The sequence below is a fragment of the Amblyomma maculatum genome, chromosome 5, assembly GCF_055883805.1.
Source record: "Amblyomma maculatum isolate TAMU_Amacu chromosome 5, ASM5588380v1, whole genome shotgun sequence".
In the NCBI taxonomy this organism is placed as follows: domain Eukaryota; kingdom Metazoa; phylum Arthropoda; class Arachnida; order Ixodida; family Ixodidae; genus Amblyomma; species Amblyomma maculatum.
The window spans coordinates 66,131,311-66,152,173 of NC_139348.1; the positions used below are offsets into that span (position 1 = coordinate 66,131,311).

Below are 20,863 nucleotides of genomic sequence, written 5' to 3' on the forward strand. Positions count from 1 at the left end.
AGCCCCTCTGCGGTAGCGCCCTTCGAACTGGAAGCGTTCCAGTGCCAGTACCTCCCGCGCAAACCGTTCGGTTGGCTCGCGCCGGCGTTTCAGCCAGTTTAAGATCCTGGGGTCGGTATCGACCATGAACCTTGTTCTCTCTACGTACATTTCGAACCGTCGCAGTGCGTAGATAATAGTAAAGAATTCATTTTCCGTCGCTGCGTAATTACTTTCAGTCGGCGAGAGTGCATGGCTCGCAAACGACACAGGTCTCAGCTGATCCCCATCCATCTGGAAGAGTACGGCACCCATTCCGATATCAAAGGCATCGGTATGGATAACGAATGGCTTGTTGAGGTCAGGCAGCTTCAGAGGTGCTGCCTCAGCGATGGCGTGCGAGAGCCGGCGAAAGCTCCTTTCCAGCTCGTCTCCCGATTCCCAACGGCAATATTGTTAGCAATCGTCTCAAGGGGACTTGAAGTCGCACACAGGAATGAACTGGCTGTAGTATCCGACCATACCGAGATATCAGCGAACAGCATTTATATTTGTTTCACAGCATTTATCCTAGGTTTATCTAGATCAGGAGACACAGTGTCCCCGTTCAAATCGATATCCAAGTAAGCTCAACTCAGCCTGGCATATCTGCGTTTTTGCGGGATTTAGTGTGAGGCCAGCTAACCTGAGCTTTCCCAAGGCGTCCTTGAGGTGCTCGAGGTTTTCCTCAAACGTTTTGTAATAGACGATCACATTGAGCAGGTAGGCGAGAACGCTATGTCATCTGGCGCCACCAAGTACACGGTCCATCAACCTCTGGAATATGCTGAGAGCTCTGGACAAATCAAACGGCATTCTCGTGAAATGGAAAAGGCCTCTGTGAGATGACAACGTCGTTTTGTACTCTTCGTATGGGCGCATGGTACCCCTTGCTTGCGTCAAGTAACGAGAACTTTGCACCGCCGAGGCTTATGACGATGTCATCTATTATTGGGAAGTAGTATACATATTTTCCTTGACCTCATTCAGACATCGACAGTCGAGGTACTTTTGAAACCACCAGGCACTTCCAGAATGGCACACAAAAATCAGCACTGAGCAATTCCTTGAGCGCCTCATCAGTTTCTTGACTGTTAGCAGCAGTGACGGGCAGACCGAGGAGCAAAGGGTAGACAGTCTATTGTAGAGGTTCTCCGTCGGTCTTCCTCGGTCTCGCGCGATCGTGCAAGATGCAGAGTTCATAAAAGGGGTAACCTCAGACCGTTGAGCTATGGACGCGTCAGCAGCTCCGCTCGTCTGATCCGCACTATTGCGCACTCACAAACACACTTACTCACTAATTGCCACCACCACACCCAGCACGCGCCGTCGCCTCTATCGACCTGAGAGGGGAATGGAAGCTTCCCACGTTATCTTGAGCTGAAAGTCCTCGCGCTTCTCCGCCGATTGCGCTGCGCGAGCAAAAAGAAGAAGGACCCTGGCGGCGTGGTCGAGAGGGCCGGTGTTGTTATACGGCTTCCCACACTCTACCTGAGGGCTTGAAGAGAATGCAGTGTCCCTACAAGGGAGTGCGTTAGAGGGCAAGCTATATCATTTTACTCATTATAGCTTATTTGTGTTTAGAGTGTACCTGACTAGTCACACACCTCTCAATTACGATTGGTCACAGTTAGGACTGCGGTATTTCCCAAAACAGACATCAACGTCGAAGCGAGTTAGCGACCGCTAACACCGAATTTTCTTTAGAGCCGGGCATAATATGCTGTCGCTTTCATTATGATTTGTGGATATACTGTTATACGGAAATGCATGTTTCAAACTGTGTAGTTCTTAGATATGACGGCTATGTACACGCGTAACAAGGTAACGGTCTTGTTTCAAAGACAATATGGCGTTTTCGTTGTCTGCACATAAAAAGAACAATCCTGATCACGACTACGCATGGTCGCACTAGCAAGCTGTTTGGAGTGAGTCTGTGTGCCATGACGCGAGTACAACACGTGGAAGAGTTTGGAGGAGCTGGAACATGTGTCACACCTTATATAGACCTTTTTAGTTTCAATGCCTGGGCGCAGCCATCTTAGTTTGATGGCGGCGCCCGTATGAGCCAAACTGGGATAGTCTGCCGCGGCTTCTCTTGACGCCATCTTGGTCTGTGCTGTACGTGTTGATGCTGCGGTGCCGCAGTGTAAAATTGCTGTTTCGCGGTGCTCGTGAAAGCCATCAGGCACCTAGGGGCTATTTGTGCTTTGTTTGAGCGCGCCAGCAAATCGTATACCATCCGTTTTCATGTTGGCAGCTGTTGGAAACGGCACTATCGGCAGGGTTGAATGCGCAGGATTGCGCTCCACTTCCGCAGTGAGAGTATATCTGTTGGATCTTTCATAATACATGTATTTTCAATTATATTTTACAATCGCCCCCCCCCCCCTAATAGTAACTGTACACACAAAAACACAGAGAATGAACCGTACGGGCAGCTACTGCAGTTATTACGAAAGATGCTTTTCAGTTATCGCTGCATTGATTTAACGTGAAATGCTACCACTTTTGGTATACGATCGAGCTGTCCTGCTTCAACAGTGTATACTTTCAAGTTAAACCACGGATCAAGACCAGCACGTAAAAGAAGTAGTGTCTAAGATACCATCCGTCGACGTTTTTATGCAGCCTTGGTGTTCGTCCCGCGGCGCAACATCGTATACCCACGTCCCGTGCGTCGTAGCAGCATCGTTTGCACGACGTATTGTTGAGAAAAACGTCGAAAAACGTGCGCTCTAAGCTGCATCATGAACGAAGACTACAAATTCGCAGCACATACAGCAGCGCTTAGGAAAGTGGCGCCACCCGCTGGCGCGGCGGATTACTGCACTCTGGTCGAGCGCTATTGCCTAGTCATTGCTAGGCCTAAATTGTTTCGCATCGAAGGCACATCCGACGGCGTTTTGTAATTGCTCAGTGCTAGAGTAAATGGTCTCTCATGGAACTGCATTACTGCCGATCCCATTGTATCAGTAAAGGAAAGATGTAAATTTCGCTGAAGCATTAGCAGCGGAGCCAGCGTGCAGACGAGAGCCGCTCGCCGCATCAGCGGCACTGTGTTGCGTAACGTATTTTTGTTGCAATTATGAATAACACGGTATGGGTCAGAAATCCGCAAGAAATATTTTTTTTTTGCTGTCGGCTTATTGTTTAAGTGAAGAACAGATTTTAGCACGCTCTTCTTTCGCAGGCGGGCCTAGCAAAAAAACTGTATGAGTCACAATAACCTCATACAGATTTATCATACTGAACTCGTACTAAACTCATATAAACCTCATACAATCTCATATAGTTTTCATAAGTTGAATGATATTTGTATGAGATGATATGATATGTGTAAGAGTTTAGTACGAGTTTAGTTTGAGAAATCTGTATGAGGTTATTGTGACTCATACGGTTTTTTCACTAGAGGGGGGGGGGGCAGATCCACCATATATCGTTGACGCGGAGGGCTTGCAGGAGGCACGGCTTGCCCGGCGCGCGTGGTTACTACGGCGGAGGAAGCGAAATGGGCATCATATTCGTGAGCTCGTCTATCTGGCTTACATAAAACGTTCATAAGCGAATTGAATCAGTATAGACTGGAAAGCGGTGAAGCAGAAATATATCACAGCCGAACTCGAACTGTCTGTGCATGCTTCCCGCATACGCTCTCGGCAATCATCTTGCGATTTCTTTGATTGTTTGTGCAATCCACGATCACGCATTGCTGTCCTGATGACCTTACCACTAAAAAGGGGCGCTAATAAAAGTATTTAAGTTTCTCAAAACTGCATAAAGAAAGTAACAAAATTCCCATAAAGAAAGGTGTTAGGCAAGGAGACACGATCTCTCCAGTACTATTCACAGCTTGCTTAGAGGAAGTTTTCAGAGACTTGGAATGGGAGCAGTTAGGGATAAGGGTAGATGGAGAATACCTTAGTAATCTGCGATTTGCTGATGACATTGCCTTGCTAAGCAACTCGGGGGATGAACTGCAAATAATGATTGATGACCTAGAGAGAAAAAGTAGAAAGGTAGGCTTGAAAATCAATACGCAGAAGACTAAGGTAATGTTCAACAGCCTCGGGAAGGAACAGCAGTTTACATTAGGTAGCGAAATACTGGAAGTAGTAGGCGAATATGTCTACTTAGGACAGGTAGTAACCGCAGATCCGGACCATGAAAAGGAAATAACAAGAAGAATAAGATTGGGATGAAGCGCATTTGGCAAGCACTCGCAGATTATGACTAGCAGCTTACCGGTATCGCTAAAGAGGAAAGTATATAACAGTTTCATCTTACCTGTACTCACCTATGGGGCTCAAACGTGGAGGCTAACCAAGAGGGTTCTACTTAAGTCGAGGACAACCCAGAGGGCTATGGAACGAAAAATGGTAGGGGTAACAATAAGAGATAGGAAGCGTGCAGAGTGGGTCAGAGAAATAACTCAAGTTAGTGACATTCTAGTGGAAATTAAGAAGAAATGGGCATTGGCAGGATATGTAGTGCGAAGAGAGGATAGCAGATGGTCGCTTAGGGTAACAAACTGGATTCCAAGGGAAGGAAAGCGTAGCAGAGGGAGGCAGAAAGTTAGGTGGGCGGATGAGGTTAAGAAGTTCGCAGAGGTCAAGTGGATGCAGCTAGCACAAAACAGGGCTAATTGGAGAAATAAGGGAGAGGCCTTCGCCCTGCAATGGGCATAGTCAGGCTGCTGCTGATGATGATGCTGATGATGATGAAGTTTCTCAAACGACAATATACCGAGGTGTAAGGCCGCTATGCTATGCATGAAGCTTGCGAATGCACAGCCCGCTCGGTACTGGCAACAATGGGCCGGCGCAAGGAATCTGATTAGGGAGTATTTTCCTCCTCTCCTGCTTGCTCTCGGTAAAACGGTCTATATGCAACACTGAAATGAGCATTGAACCTTGCAAAGCTAATGGTGGGCCACGGATGTGCGGCTTTGGGGCTTGAATAAAGGCAATATCATATATGTGCAATGTACTCTTTAGCTAATATAATAGACTACGACGGCATTCTAATAAGTACAGGTAGACGGAGGAGGCACAAAATAAGCATTTGAGGTGGAGCATCTAGCAATGCTCACGCATGTCAGCAGGGTTGTGAAGAGGATGCGCGCACGGAAAGAACTATCGCTTCCTTCTCATGCTATGAAATCCTGAGCTTATGCCTAATAACCCTCAAGATCACTTTTTATCGGCTTTTATCCCACATCCCAAGTTACTGCAGTGATTTTAACTCAAAATAAGCCGATTGCGTGCAACATACATAATTATGGCAGAAAATATATAGTCTTGATTTTTCGGTTTTATACTTACAATTTCTTGTTCCATATATTCGATATTGGCAGTAGTAAGTCCATTTGGTTGAGGTATAGTAGTAGTCCTTATGCATCTTACTGCCGGTATTGCATCTTTGGTAAAGGCGACGAGAAAAAACAGCCTGTTTTTTCTTAAGTACTGCCATAAAAACAAAATTTAGAATGGCATTGTTTTTTTCCAACCACAACTTTAAACAATGTGCAGAAATCACATGTCATTATCAAAAAACACTATAAATATGTACCCTTGAGCTTTAAAAATATACTGTCTCCTTCACATGTATTCACCGAATTTAAGTGGATGAAGAACTGCCAAGATTTTTGAAAAGCGTATATGGGTTTCAACCAGAGTATTCAGTTTGACCAGCTTTGAAAAAAAGGCGAAGCCAAAATCTGCATTTTTTAAAACCTATAGAAATTGACCAGAAACACTGCTGTTAATTGAGGTCCGATTGTACACCGAAGATGGTGACGATTTTTGTTTGGAAAGAAACCTTAGTTAGTTTATAGAGGCGCTGAAGGAACCTAATAACGTGTGATTACAACTTGTGTAAGATTCTAAATAAATAAAAACAATGTACAGCGAATTGGAGAAAAGTCATTTCTTGTCATGCATTTGGCATAGTTTTGCGCGAAATGCGGAAGCAAGTACCGGGTTTTCAGCATGCTAATTAACGCAGTGATGGGGTCCCCTTTATTTGTTCTTCTTTGTGGCTACCGCCTATATGGTAGATAAAAATGCTGCTTTCGCAGAAGCACAAAAGCCCGCGTTTCTAATTCACACTATCACATCATCGGAAGAACGCTTCTTTGGTGTTTTATTGATTATCCGGTATGTACAACTTCACATTTGCTTTGCATAACTTACTTCATTTTTTCCACTTTTCTTTGTTTTGTTGTTTTGGTTTTCGAACATGTTGAACCTACGGATTATTTTCAGTTTTGATTGGTGCGTATTATTTCATGTAGCTCCCTCCCTCACAGCCCTCCCTCTCCTCGTGTCTCTGTGGACTGTGTGTAAGCAAGATTCCGGGACGGACTAATACTGCATCTTTCCTTTCCTATAAACATTATATAGAATGCCGGTGAACTCTGATGCTTTGAAAGGAACGACAAGGGACGTTCAACTGAGATAAGTGGAACGCCATTAGGCGTTTCTTTGAACTTATCAGAAATTATCAGGGTTTTATAATTGGTTTAGAGGAAAGCACACACGCAGTATCTGTCACTCGTGGAATCCCGCTGGCACGTCTCGTTGGTAACACAGCGACACTCAGAATCACGCATTTCACCAGTGCAGAATCTGCGATGATCTCGCAACATTTTTGAATAACAGGTTAATAATTCTGCCTGTTTGGTCATTTGATTGCTACTGCCATCAAAGTGGGTTGTAAAAAGGCTTTTAAATGCTGCACTAACCAAATATGTCTTATTAAACTAAATATGCAATGTGAATGGTCGTCCAATGTTTGTTTTATTCGCGTAATTTCTACCTTCATGTTTAAAGTAACGCTTTCATTTGACATCTTTTTATCTCGCATATATACGTAAGTAATGGGAAGCTGCGAATAATGAAATGAGATAAATGAATGTTTAATTGTGCTTTCCGTCTGCCTGAATTGCAGTTTGCGTGCAACTGCTTCTGACGATGTCACAGTAGACATGGCGAGTGAAATAAAGTAGGAAGACTTTTCAAAATGAGATAAGGAAGTGTGAATATAGCTGGGCCACAGTACTCACTCTTCAGTACATGGAGCATGCAATTGTTAGCCTACTCGGCATTGACTGGATATACTACGACTAAATACTCCCTGAAGTAAAAGCCTTTCAGCAAAAGTGTTTAGTATGAATTCCGAGCACGGTTGGTTAGACACGAGGTGATTATATTATGTACGTGTTCGTTCGTTTTAGGTAATTCCATTCTATAAACAACTAAGTTCCTTTTTGCCTTGTGGTTACAAAACACTACGCACTACATATCACGATACACGAAATGTTCCACATGAAACGAGATTCATAGTTTAGAAGCTGAATTTACCTCTTCTGCAGTCTTGGTTTCTTCTGCAGCAAAGAAGCAAGATGCACTGAAGATAATAAGAACCAAGTGCCACTTTATCGCTTTCCAAGCGGACATATTTCCCAGTGTCTCCTTGCTGACCTACAAGTGACCAAGTTATGAATAGAATACTAGATGTGCAAATAGCGGTTGATTATTTTTATGCTTCACTGAATATCTCTTGACGCTGCAAAGTGGTGGGAACAACAAATAATTAATACCGTGGTCCTTATTTTACTTTGTATCTAGGAATAATTACAAGTACAAATTAGAAGCAGGGGCAAACGCTACTTAATACCTAAGCATCTTCAAAATCCGGAAAATCTAAATTTTTCGTATTTGGGGCATTGTCAGATAAAAAAAAAATAACTAAACATCTGGTGACGACTACGCTGCTAACGTTTTATTCCTGTGAGATTGTCCAACTAAATGTCAAACTTCCAATAATTATATCCTTAAATGAGGTAGAGCAAGCGTAAAGTTTCTGGAAAACAAATGCGAATTTTACATATAGGCAAATGAATAACAAAGTGTAAAGCCGCACAGTAACAGAAAAACAATTGCCTCTTTAAATAACAAAATGAATTCAGTGAGGGAATGCTGTAGAATACCATTTTATATATATTTTAGGTGAGCGCTTATTACTCTCAAGTAAGTGTGGTATATTACAAGTTCAGTTTCTTCTTTGCCGTTATCAGTTTGTGCGCTTTAGAAGGCAGGTTCATAGTTCGTACCTTGGATAGCGCAGGGCAGGAGACGTTGAGGCTTTTTGTTTTTTAGTTAATTCAGTAATTAAAAATTTCAAGCATGTATCTCTTTATGCAGTATATTATTAACGGTTAACTTACAGAATTCATAATGAACAGTGACCTACGCAAGCACAAATCGTGTTGAACGATACATTTTCAGATGCATACACACTTTTAGAACCATTATTCACGGTTTCCGGAAACGCAGAAGCGAATACTTCGGGAGTGCTGATCAGCGCATAAATTATCATCGTAATAAGAAAGGAAGCTAAGACATAGCATTATTGTTCCTCCCTGCGGCCAAAACATGGAGGTTCTATTTTGATATAAAACAAATCTAGTTTTTTTTTTCAGCATGTTACAAGCTGCCTCGCCTATACAACGGAAGTTGCGGGACCTTCTACCTCAGATATAAAACAAAACTCACGGGACCTCGCTGCTCCTCTGAGCAGGATTCGACAAGCCAATGGGGCAGCGACCACGCGTCCTGGACGTCGGCACTGCGTAGACAGCCGAGAGCATAAAAACGCATGCTGCAGCACTCCCGTTCCAGTGCGCTCTGGGAAGATTCAGTTTTCCTGGCCTCTGTCGCGGGCGTTCCGGGAAAGCGTATTGCGTTTCTTCGGGTCCGCGATCTACGCATCGTTCTCTTCACTTGTATGCCCGCCGCTACCGAGCAACCCAGCCTTCGACGCCTCAACTAATAAGAAAGACGCGAAAATTGCATCTTTCCAAAGACTATTGTTTATTCGAACATTATTTTCGCTTTTGTTAACCTTTACCTGACTTAGTAATATTTTACGCGGTGTTTTCTATGTGAAGTTTGCCCGTACTTATAATATCTAGAATACTTCGTTATCTATATAGCCTTCTGTTTATAGCAGCGTATTTTTTTTTTCATTGTTTTTTTTCCTCTTGTCGTTTAACTAGTATTTTATCTATATCTTTCATGGCATTTTATTTTTTAATTGTACTCTATTATTATGCAGTGTAATTCGGACTTCTATCTATAAATATTTCAATTGTTTGTAAATGAAAGTGACCTATTTGAACTGATTCCTCAATCACACACCGACTCACGTACTTCACGGGTTGACCGGCCTAACTTTTAAATGTGTTCTCAAATATGTTCTCAATTTAATCTGTTAAATGTGTTCTCAGGGACGATGGGTAACCGTAAACGCCTCTTTTGACCGTAAAGCGGGGGTTTGTGACAAAGTGGGCGTCCGCGAACAGGACTGGTCAACCAAGTGTCAGTGATAGAGAGAGTAGTAGGCGCAAATGTTTTATTTAGTGTTGTGTCCTAGCACTGCATAACAAGCACCACCGAACAGGGCCGATGCAGAGTTAGAGTGACTTCTTGAGTATGGCCGAACTTTTGGCTTTGAGGATCAAGAGCGGCTCAAATGGGTAGATCAGGAGTGAGCTCGTCGCAGGCAAGAACGCAATGAAGAACGTGCGCAGCGAAAAGAGGAGCAGAACTAGAGTCGAAGAAGACCCCACTCCGGATGGCGGAGATGAAGAAAGAAAAGGAACTAGAGTCGCAGGAAGCCCAACTATGGATAGCGGAGCTGGAGAAAGAAAATGAGTTACTGATGTTCCGACGAGACTTACCGCAAATTCCGGCAACTGACGCTAATAGCACCGGAAAGACAAGGTCAGAAACGGGCCAAGTTGCTCGGCCAGAAGGCATAAGCCCGCACAAACTAATGCCGGTTTTTAATGAGGGCAGGGACGACTTTGACACTTAACTCATGCGTTTCGAGCGTGTCGCTAAGAGTCAGAGTTGGCCGCGCGACCAGTGGGCTACAGCCCTTAGTCTGTGTTTAAGCGGCGGAGTGCTCAGCGTTTTTAGTCGCATGTCTGCGTCCGAGTGCTTGGACAACAACAAGCTCCGGCAGGCACTAATGATTCGCTTCCGTATGACAGAGAAAGGGTTCAGAGAAAAATTCAGGTCTGGTAGTCACCGGAACGCGGAAACGTGTTCACCATTCGTTACGCGTCTAGAGAACTTCCTAGACAGATGGATAGAGCTGTCGGACACAAAGAAAGAGTACGCAGATCTCTTTGACCTGATTTTACAAAGAACAATCTTTTTCTAACTGCGCCACTCAGCTACAAATATTTTTAAAAGAACACATCCTTCGCGGAAACAGTAGTAAGGGCAGAAAGGTAGGTGGAGGCCTTTGACTGGTCAAACTTCGGAAAGCGAAGCAACCCGAAAGACAAGGCAGAAAACGCCATCTTCATGACTACCGAGAGAAAAGAAACACTGCTTCAATCATAGGACGAGAAGAGCCGCGATGAAAAGAAATGTTTTATTTGTTCACGCAAGAGACACCGGCCCGAAAATTGCCGTGCCGCCACCTGATGCGGATCGGGGCCGCCTTAAGGACCAACTTAAGGACGGAGGGAAGATCCCCGTTATCAACACTGGTTTCACCAGTAAAGAATGCCCAGTCATGAATGCTTGCCTGTCGTAGCCGGCATGATTGTTGGCCAGACAGTCCGAGTCCTGAGAGACAGGCTGCAACACGGTGGTGGTGAGAAAGGACGTAATACGGAAGGAATATATCACCGATACGAAGTATCCAGTTTACTTCCTTGACCACTCAGTCCTAATGCTCCCAGAAGCTTGGGTCGATGTCGACACCCTGTACTTTAAAGGACGACTTCTCGTTACGTGCATAAATTCCTTGTTTGATTTGGTGCTGGGAAATGTGGAAGGTGCTAGGCCAGCAGACGACCCCGGTGAACGTTGCCCGGTATAGACTAGAGCGCATGCGTGCAAGGATTGAAAAAACGTAATGTCCTGCAAGGCCTCCCTAGTGCATGCCGCAGAGTCGGTTCAAGAACAAGAGTATGACGTGACCCTACGCTCGTGCTTCGATCCCGTGGGCCCGCCGCAAGCGAACAAGGGCAAGGGTTGCCACCAGTCTCTCATTGCTAACGGCGTCCTACAAAGGAAATACATCGCCGAGTCCGGCAGGGAGTACACTCAAGTTGTTGTGCCACAAACGTAAAGATAAGCTATTCTCAAGCTGGCACATGATGGATTGATGGGAGGCCACCAAGGCGCGAAGAAAACCCTACTGAAGCTTCAGACAGAATTCTCCTGGCCCGCAGTTCGAGCTGATGCTAGGTGGTTCGTTGCCTCTTGCGATCTATGTCAACGCAATACTCCGAAGGGTCACACCACACGAGCGCCTTTGGTCCGAGTGCCCGTCATTGCGACTCCGTTTCAGAGGGTGGCGATCGACATCGTTGGCCCACTCAACCCGAAGTCCGTTGAAGGCAATCGGTACATCCAGACCATGGTGGACTATGCCACTCGGTACCTTGATGCAGTAGCACTTGCTAGCATCGAGACAGAAAGGGTAGCTGAAGCTCTTGTCGAAATGTTTTCCCGTGTAGGAGTGCCCAGAGAGGTCCTCAGTGACAGGGGAACTAATTTTACGTACGAAGCAATGAAATAGATTAGCCGTCTGTTGTCGGTAAAACAGCTGCATACCTCCCCCTACTACCCGATAGCAAACGTCCTAGTCGAACGGTTTAACGGCACGCTTAAACAAATGCTTAAGCGCATGTGTCAGGAGAGGCCAACCAAATGGGATCGCTATCTGGCTCCACTCCTCTTCGTATGCAGGGAAGTAGCCCAAGAAAGCCTCGGCTTTTCCCGATTCAAACTCTTATATCGGCGAAATGTGCGTGGACCTCTGGTTGTACTTAGAAAGTTGGACTAATGCAATCATCCCTGATGAGTTGCGAACTACGTACAAGTATGTACTTGATCTACGGGACAGACTGGAGAATACCTGTAAACTTGCCCACGAATAGCTGGAGCGCGCTGGAGAGCGTTACAACCGCGACTAAAACATCAAGAGCCGCAAACGCTCAATCACACCGGGAGAGCAGGTTCTTATTCTTCTTTCCACAGAGCACAATAAGCTGCTCATGCAATGGACGGTTTTTTGTTCGGTCATCAGCCGCAGGAGCCATGTTGACTATGAATTGGATTTGGGCCATGCCACAAAAATATACCACATCGACAGGCTTAAGACATACCAGCAAAGGAAAGAAGACACCATCGTAGCCGCTGTCGGTGCAGTAATATCGGCAAACGAAGACACAGACGTTAGAGAGATAGAACTTCCTAAGCCCTCCCAGGCGCATTCTATCGGGGATGTACACATTTCCCAGAGACTGACCAACGTAGAGCAAAATGAGGCCAAGAAACTTCTGCAACAGTACGACGGTATATTTTCTGACCTTCCGGGAAACACCACGCTGATCGAGTGCCAACTTAGGATAAAAGAGCGACAGGCCAATAAATATTAAACAATATCCGCTACAGTACGCTTTGAGACAGGCAATTGCATCAGAAGTGCACGACTTGCTCCGATTAGACATCATTGAGCCATCGTAGTCGCCCTACAACTCCCGTGTCATCGCCGTACGCAAGCCGGACTGGACGCATCGGCTATGCATTGATTTCGGAAGCTCGCCCCTGCCTCGAATAAACCACTAACTTAACTCACGTTCGTTCGATCTAAGCTAGAATACGCTTGCTTAATGTGGGACCCTCATCAAACTAACCTTTTTACCATCCTCAAATCAGTTCAAGGTCGCGCCGCAAGATGTATTTTTTCAGACTATTCTTATCACTCCAGTGTAACTGCTCTTAAATCTCAGGCTCACCTTACTAATCTCAATGTCAGACGTTGCATCTTTAGGCTTTGCCTTTTTCATTAATTTTATCACACACCACTTCATGTTTCAGTGATACTACCAGCTCATCGCTTCTCAAACCGCTCCAGCCATTCCAAAGTTGTCTACCCTCTCCCAGCGCAGACTACAGCTCATCTTCGCTCATTCTTCGTGAAAACAGCTCGGGACTGGAACAATATGTCAGTCGACTTCGTGCACCACTACAATCCATCTCAATTCAAGGCAGCCATCGAATCTATCTTCAAATGAAATAACAGCCCATCCTTCATTTATTACCCCATTCCTGGGGCATTTCAGTTATTGATAATAAATAAATAATTAAACGAATTCATCGCAGACGATGCCGAGCCCTTAAAACGTACGGACGACCTTATCGCCTCGGTAGGCCGCAAAAACTTATTTTCCAAGCTGGACTTATCCAAGGAATATTGGCAGGTGCCGTTGTTACCCGATTCAAAGGCGATGACTGCTTTCACGGTTGGCACGGGGCGCTTTCAATTCCGATGTATGCCGTTCGGTATTAGGACGGCGCAAGGCGTTTCTACGAAGCTGCTGCGGAACATCTCGGCCTATATTCCCGACGCGGCATACTACTTCGACGTTCTACGCAGTGCCAGTGCGACATGGGAACAGCATTGCCAAATATTGTACGAGATCTTTGCTCGAATCGAAACGACTGCTCTCACCATCAATCCGCTCAAATGCAAGATCAAAATGGAAACCGTCGCATTCCTGGTCCACCAAAATGCATCAGGAGAGTTGTCGCCCCTCACTAAGACCACAAAGATACAAGAAGCTTCACGGCCGACAACAAAGAAGCAAGTCCGATCCTTCTTGGAACTCACGGGTCACTACGGGGATTTCATTCTGAACTATGCAGACCTGACCTGTCTTCTCTCGGCTCTAACACGGAAGGGTCAACCTTCAGTCGTGAGCTGGGGCCCTGAGCAAGAACGGGCTTTTGAAAAACTTTCGGGAAAAACTGGCAGAGGCACCGATTCTAAAACTTCCAGAATTTGACACGGATTAGTCCTGCGAACGGATGCTTCTGATAGAGGTGTTGGGGTCGTTCTTCATAAATCGCATGACGAAATCCTGCACGCAGTCGCCTATGCAAGCCGGAAGTTCTTTGCTCGAGTGGTAGCCTATTCAACCACTGGAAAAGAGGCTTTAGCACTCGTTTGGGAAATCAATAAATTTCAAGTTTTTCTTTACGGGACAAGGTTTCTCGCTCAAACGGACTACCAGCCTTTGAAGTTCATAAAAGAAACAAAATCTGTGAACAGCCGCGCTCTTCGCTGGAGTATTTAGCTTCAGGAATATAACTTACGTGTCGAGTATAATAAATGCAGCGAGAACGTGGGAGCAAATTACCTGAGCCGGATGGAATAGTTGTTCAGCTTGCACTACTACCTAGCTGCATTTTGTTGATTGTGTATTTAGAATCGTACATGATGTGCCTGTCTATTTGCGCTCGCTTGATTGATCTGTGACTTCTGACATGTGTTCGAGACATGACTGACAGACTAGAGTGTTGTGGTGCTGTGCGGGTTCTGATCTGTGCGTTTATGGTGCGCGTCATGAGTGACAAGAGATCTTCAGTGCATCGAAAGGACGACATCTACCGCATCCCTCTCGGGGGCATAATAACGTCGTTCTAGGCGCTTGTGGATGTCTAGAATATTCTGAGGCAATAATCTTCAGTGGGAGGCACTGTCACAAGCTTTTTCACATATACAGCGGAAGTTGTGGGACCTTCTATCTCAGGTATAGAGCGAAACTCACGTGACATCACTGGTCCTCTCAGGATTCGACAAGCTGATGGGGCAGCGACCGCGCGTCCTTGGCGCGGGCACTGCGTAGACAGCCGAGAGCATAAAAACGCATACAGCAGTGCGTTCTGGGAAGATTCAGTCTTCCGGGTCTCTCTCGCGGCCGCTCCGGGAAAGCGTATTGTATTTCACTGGGTCCGCGATCAACGCATCGTTTTCTTCACCTGTACGGTCACCACTGCTGAAAAAACCCAGCGTTCAACGCCTCAAGTAACAAGAAAACCGTGGGAATTCTACTTCGCCACTGACGGCTGTTTATTAGAACATAATGTTCGCTTTTTTTAATCTTGACCTGGCTTAGTAATTATTTACGCTATGTTTTTATGTGCCTTTTGCCCATACTTATTATATCTAGAATACTTAGCTTTGTTATTTTTATAGCAGCGTTTTGTTCATTGTCGAGATTTTGTTCCTCTACTCGTTTAACTAGTATTTTATCAATATCTTGTCGTGGGGTTTTATTTTTTATTGTACTATATTATTAGCAGAGTAATTCGGACTACTATCTATATATATTTTAATCGTTTGTAAAAGAACGTGACCTATTTGATCTTAAACCTCAATCACACACCGACACAAGTACTTCATAGGTTTACCGGCGTAACTTTAAAATGTGTTCTCAAACCTCATAGAGGGACAACGGGTAACCATGAAAGGGATCCCGCGCCTTTTTTGACCGTAAAGACGGGGGTTCGTGACACAGCACTAATACTTATGCTGATTACTTCTGTCGCCGTTACTAAAAACCAATTTTGTTTTTGTAAGTATACTTCATTATTTATCGGCTTTAAATTTGTAGTTGTAGCTTTAATAGTTACCTCAGAATAACCTAGGAACAGGTATATGGAATGTGGAATACGTTTTTGTTTTCCTTTGCATCCTGTTTCATTTATTAGGTAGAATTCAACAGAAAATATAAGTTACGGGCAAGACTTCTCCATCGTCTTCCACGGTTCTTGGTGGAGTGCAAAAAATTTTTGTATATCATTTTCAGCTTCCCCCACGTTCAACTCTAGCTGACGCTAGTGCAAGAAGTAGTTGCTTACTGAGGTGTACTAGTCGCTGATAAGAAATCGTTCGAGTTGGGGTGGCTTACCTCTTATGAGGCACGATTTGAACTCTTTACAAATGTACGTAGCATTATTCTGAGTCTTGCATCTCCTGGTGCAGATATCGTGAACATTTCTTTACACCTGCGATCGGCAGCCCCTCTGTGCCGTCCCCAGAGCCGGATCGTGCAGAGCACTCTAAACAGCACTCACGGAGAACTACGCCTATTTATTGGTTCAGATACGGCTTTCCGCTAGCCGAAAATGCACACACAAAAAGGTATAAAATTTACAAACACTCGACAACATTTAGTGTCTTACTGTCGGCACAGGTTTTTGAGGCCCACTAATATCAAACAAGTTTCCGCCAGGAAAAAAAATATTGGCAGAATTTCTGCTTGTTAAACCAACTGTAGTGAAACGCTTGTCCCATTTTCGTTCGACTTGTTTTAGCACGGGGTGATTGCAGTTTTTATGCGATGATTACTTGATACGCATTTTCTCTGGGTAGACGGCCACTGCACTGCAGTTTGAGCTGTAAATAAGTTTCAACGCCATAAGGGAACCGCCGCGCTTATATGGCAAAGGTTCAAATATGGGCTCCGTGATCAGCTCTAGCGAAACGGCGCGCTTGCGCAGGACACAGGCGCACTACCTGCAGCGCCAAATGGCAGCCGCGTCGTGAAGTGGCGGAGCTTTATCCGTGCTTATACCTTGTGATAACGAGTCGAATGTGTTCAAAGTACAGAACGACGCCTTTGAGAAAATAAATGTTTTCCTAAGACGCAGTAAATATGATCAAAGGGCCGGTTTTGGTCAACTCTGACACGAATTATTGCCTTTTCAAACCTGTTTTACCTGTTTTGTGTGCCTGACAAGCTCATGATCAAAGGATTGTATTCATTGTAAGCACTAAGATTTCTATTGATCTGTTTAAATTATTTACTGATGGATAAACTTGTTTTAATGCACGTGAAAGCTCGAATAATGTGCGATTTTCGTAAACAGCTCCGAGCTCAGATCAGCCTGGAGATGAGATAGCATAGATATATTTCCATTCCATGCCTCGCGCTACTGCGTTCATAAATCTCTCAAACCTCGCAGGCGCATGCAAAGCCGAAACGGAATCATAATAAATTCAAAAAGTCCATCCGGCGTTACAAACGCCGTTTTTTCTTTGTCCGTCTGATGCACCGAGATTTGCCGGTAACCGGGCCGCAGATCGACGAAGGAAATATAAGCCCGAAAGAGGCTGTCTATAGCATCGTCAATACGAGGAAAATGATGTACATTGTTCTGGATGATGTCATTCAGCCGGCGGTAGTCCAGGCAAACTCGCTATGTGCCGTCTTTCCTAAGGACAAGAATTACGAGAGCTGCCCACGCACTTGGCGATTACTGATTGGCCTTCTTCTCAAGCAATTCCATGACTTGTTAGTGGATACTTTCGGCTCGGAAGGCGACACACGATAAGGGTTTCGACTACGTGGGCGAGATAAGCTGGTATCGGTAGTCTGGTGTGTACCAGACATGGCAATAGAAGGTGGTCCACGGGGCTGGGAGAAGTCGACGATAGCTGAATATTGTAGCAGAGTGTATACAATTCAGTAGCGTTGAGGGGTTTTCAGCGTTGTGTTGATCATGTCCAGAATTGTGCGTCCAGCGCTTTACGCTGGAACGGGTTCAGCCAGGGCAGCAGTCACTGCCCCACATCTGAAGGCGCATCGGGTTCATATAAAGTAAGTTTTAAGCCACTTGTAAAACGTCCCGTTGAGATAAAGAAATAACTGTCCATAACCACATGGTGCCGTTAACCGTGCCGTGCGGCGCTGTAACGTGGCACTTTAAGCAGGTGGAATGCAGTGGTTCCACTGGCGCTTCAAACATTTCACTTTTGCCAAGGGCAGCGAAGGCCGAAACAGACACTGCAGGCGGCGATTATACTATGGTATACTGAGATACACAAACCACGGTTCTGGCTTCACGTATACTTTCCGCGAGGCTGGGCACACTCATAAGCTCAAAAAAAATCTCGCCACTTGCGCAATCGACCGTCACTCCGCAAATCTTCAAAAAGTATATTTCTAAGATAACGTCATTGGTAGAGCTAGGGATAATAACGAATTCTGCTGAGTAAACGGCTCCACCAAATTTAACTTCCCTATCACACACTCCAAAAGGCAGCAGCTGCTTGCCAATCATGTAACAAAATGTTAAGATTTTATCATACTTGAACATTTCTTGCTTTCCAGCAAGCATTTAAATCTCATACTAACCACAGAAACATTGCATCAGTATCAACACAGAGCTACTGTAGATACTCCATTACGACCGCATAAACTTTGCTCTTAAGCTTTGAGACAGGAGGAGCAATATAGGAACAGAGCAAAGTTCCAGCGACCTTCCCTCCGTCGGTCGCCCTGGGTAGTTTTTCGGACTAGGTGACGAAGACTGGCGACGAGGTGACGGAGATAGCCGCGTGCGAAACATGAGAGATTTCCAGGGGTGAGGGCAACGTTCACGTTGTATGTGATGTGCTTGAACAGGATGAAACATGCCATGAATGCCTTATCAAAGGCTTCCCACTAGACAGAGTGTCGCATTTTTTCTCAGGTCACTGATGTGTCCATTTGGATCTCCTTTCAACATGGTGCTGCAAGCAGGGTCAATGCTTTTCCTCTGTCACTTTGAAGCGTTGAACTGGAAAGAACGTAGAGAAGTCCCGGAGCATGCTCTCTCGGACTCCAAGCAATTGCTGCTGAGCAGGATAATGCAGCAGTTTCAGGAAGTCATGCGTACGTGTGCGAAGGTGCTGACTGCAGTCTTAGAGAGTTGGTATCAGATTGCTGAGTCCAAGGAGTTTAAAGTCAACGTTCCCTTTGAGAGTGCTCGGGCTATGGCGAGCAGTCGCCGTGGCATTCTTCGAGCAGGAGATGCGCTCATCAGAGAGGTCAATCTCCTGATTATTCTGGCTGGCATGATGTGTGTGAGCAGAGCGCTGCACACTTCGAACGATCAAGTAAATTCCGGTTACTTCATCAAGATGATAGAATGGATGAACTACGCACATTCTTAAAGAATGCTTTCTATGCCCTCCAACGATCCCTGGCTGCAAGCGGCACACTCAAGGCCAGTGAAGGGGACAGACAAGGCGGCTTACTTTCCACCCTGCATGTCCACTTTATTCACTCTCAAGAAGGACAACAGACTGCCTCACAATGAGTGGCTCATCTTTTCACTATTCCAGAGATTGATTTTCCTCAGCCTCTGGGAAGCCATCGATTTCTGGTGTCGCTTGCGCGTTGAGCCACCGGGCAAGGCCATCTGCAGTTACACGTGGCAGGCGAACACGTCACGCCTGACGGACAGCGTGCGGTACATTCACGGCCAGGAGGTGCAGCCGCATATAATACACTGCACACCGGTGAGTTCATGCCCAGGACAGCCAGCTCTGTCCATTCACAGCAGGCGCATTCAAAGAACTTCCTGCTGCATACCAGGCGGAAGACATAGAAGACAATTCCGAGCTCTGTGAGAACGAGCGGTTTCTGGCCGCATGCAAGCTGCATATTTTACGGGAAGGAGAATAACTTGGATCGGAGATGATTCTCGATGCTGAGATACCTTGAGGGAGGCTTTAGTCAAAATCCAGAAACCGCCACAAATATACATTCACATTAGGGAAGTTACGGGGCAAACATAGAGGAAGTGTGCACTGCGCTATGAAATTTCTCATGTCAGATTTGCTGTTTAGCTTGAACGGTAATCGTTAAAATAGCCCAACATATTATGCAGAGCTGTCGGTGCTACGGTGAATTATTTCCTGTCATAGGCTCCAGCAGGCAACAGAAGGTGTTTCTTGCAGTTACTCGCTTATTGTCGCGTTATTAGTCATTGCACATGTATTGGCCACTACAAAAAACAATGGGGAGGAAAGTATTTAGTCCTCTAACTAATTCTAACTCAACAGGGCATTGTTCTTGTTTTATAAACAATCTATAAATGCATGCGTCATGTCAGAAAATAAAAACAAGCGAACATAGCTGGTAGGTATAGGCGCTTGCTTGCATCACTGATGTTAATGTGCGATACACTAGAACTGTCCTCTTTAACAGGTGTATGAACCCAGATAGCTTTGTACCTTTTCTGGAATTCTTACATCATGGTGCAAAAACTAATTTATTGGTATTTATGCAGACATGCAAAATGTTACCTATTATGTCGAGCTGCTATGTTTCTCAGTCCTTGAATGCACCGCACTGACAAAAATAATCATCTCAAATGTAGGAAAAAGCTTGGTGGATGTGCATAAAAGCTTAAAAAGAGGCTCTGAACCCATGTGCGGAGCGTAGCAATTATTTGTTGCGGAAGAGTAGAAGTCTCTTCAGAAATATTTTGTGATCTGTTTTGCTTAGAAACCTGTTCTCAAGCTGTGAACTCGTAGTTCCCTGAATGAATTCATACTTTTGTATTACAGCGATTTATTGGATTTGTGGTGTCGGCTTGATATCATAAATTTTCCTGGCATGTTTCAGCCAGCTTCATGTACCGACTCTATAATAGACTTTATTTTTACGGTTTCTGTGAATTGTGATCATGGATTTCTTGACAGAGAACAGCTACAAGCCATAATATTTATCGTCTTGTTATTGAAAGAATTATTGGGTATCACACACCTTGGACAATGTCTAAAAAGGGGTTGATGCATCAAAATTGACTATAGTCTTAAGAAATGAAGGAGCATAGCTTTTCCACTTCTTTCACCACGCACACCGCTGTTCTGCCACTACTCGTCTTCGTTCCTCCGCGGCAATATAGCACTTGTGGCTATGATATTCAGCAGAAGCTTCACAGCCTCTGTGGACACATTATGAAGTTGCAACAAATTAGCTAATTAATGCCACGCAATAAAATCACTCTCGATCGCAATTAGTGCAATTCTCTACGTGTTCGCAAGAAATTTCAGGCATCCAACACCATAGAAACGCCGATTTCAAAGCCCAAACACGAAGGGAACATCGCTTTGGTTCATGTCTCGGCTTCAGCCCACTACACGGGACAGAGGGTTCCTGAAGTGAATAGAAGAGAAAAAGATGGAGCGAGCA

At 45.0% G+C, this 20,863-nt stretch overlaps 1 long non-coding RNA gene and 1 pseudogene across 2 annotated transcripts in view; one reads left to right on the top strand and one right to left on the bottom strand.

The window, feature by feature from the left end:
• Positions 1–20,863, bottom strand: part of LOC146188434 (uncharacterized) — a 47,053-nt gene that overhangs the window by 21,166 nt on the left and 5,024 nt on the right. Inside the window, exons 2-3 of one of the 2 annotated variants that reach the window (XR_014707204.1) lie at positions 7,383–7,587; positions 5,343–5,483 (exon numbers count right to left, since the gene is read on the bottom strand). This is a non-coding gene — a long non-coding RNA (uncharacterized LOC146188434). The remainder of the gene's footprint in view (positions 1–5,342; positions 5,484–7,382; positions 7,588–20,863) is intronic. The other variant, XR_014707205.1, reaches the window with a different exon arrangement.
• On the top strand, positions 10,957–19,387 carry LOC146188435 (uncharacterized; annotated as a pseudogene).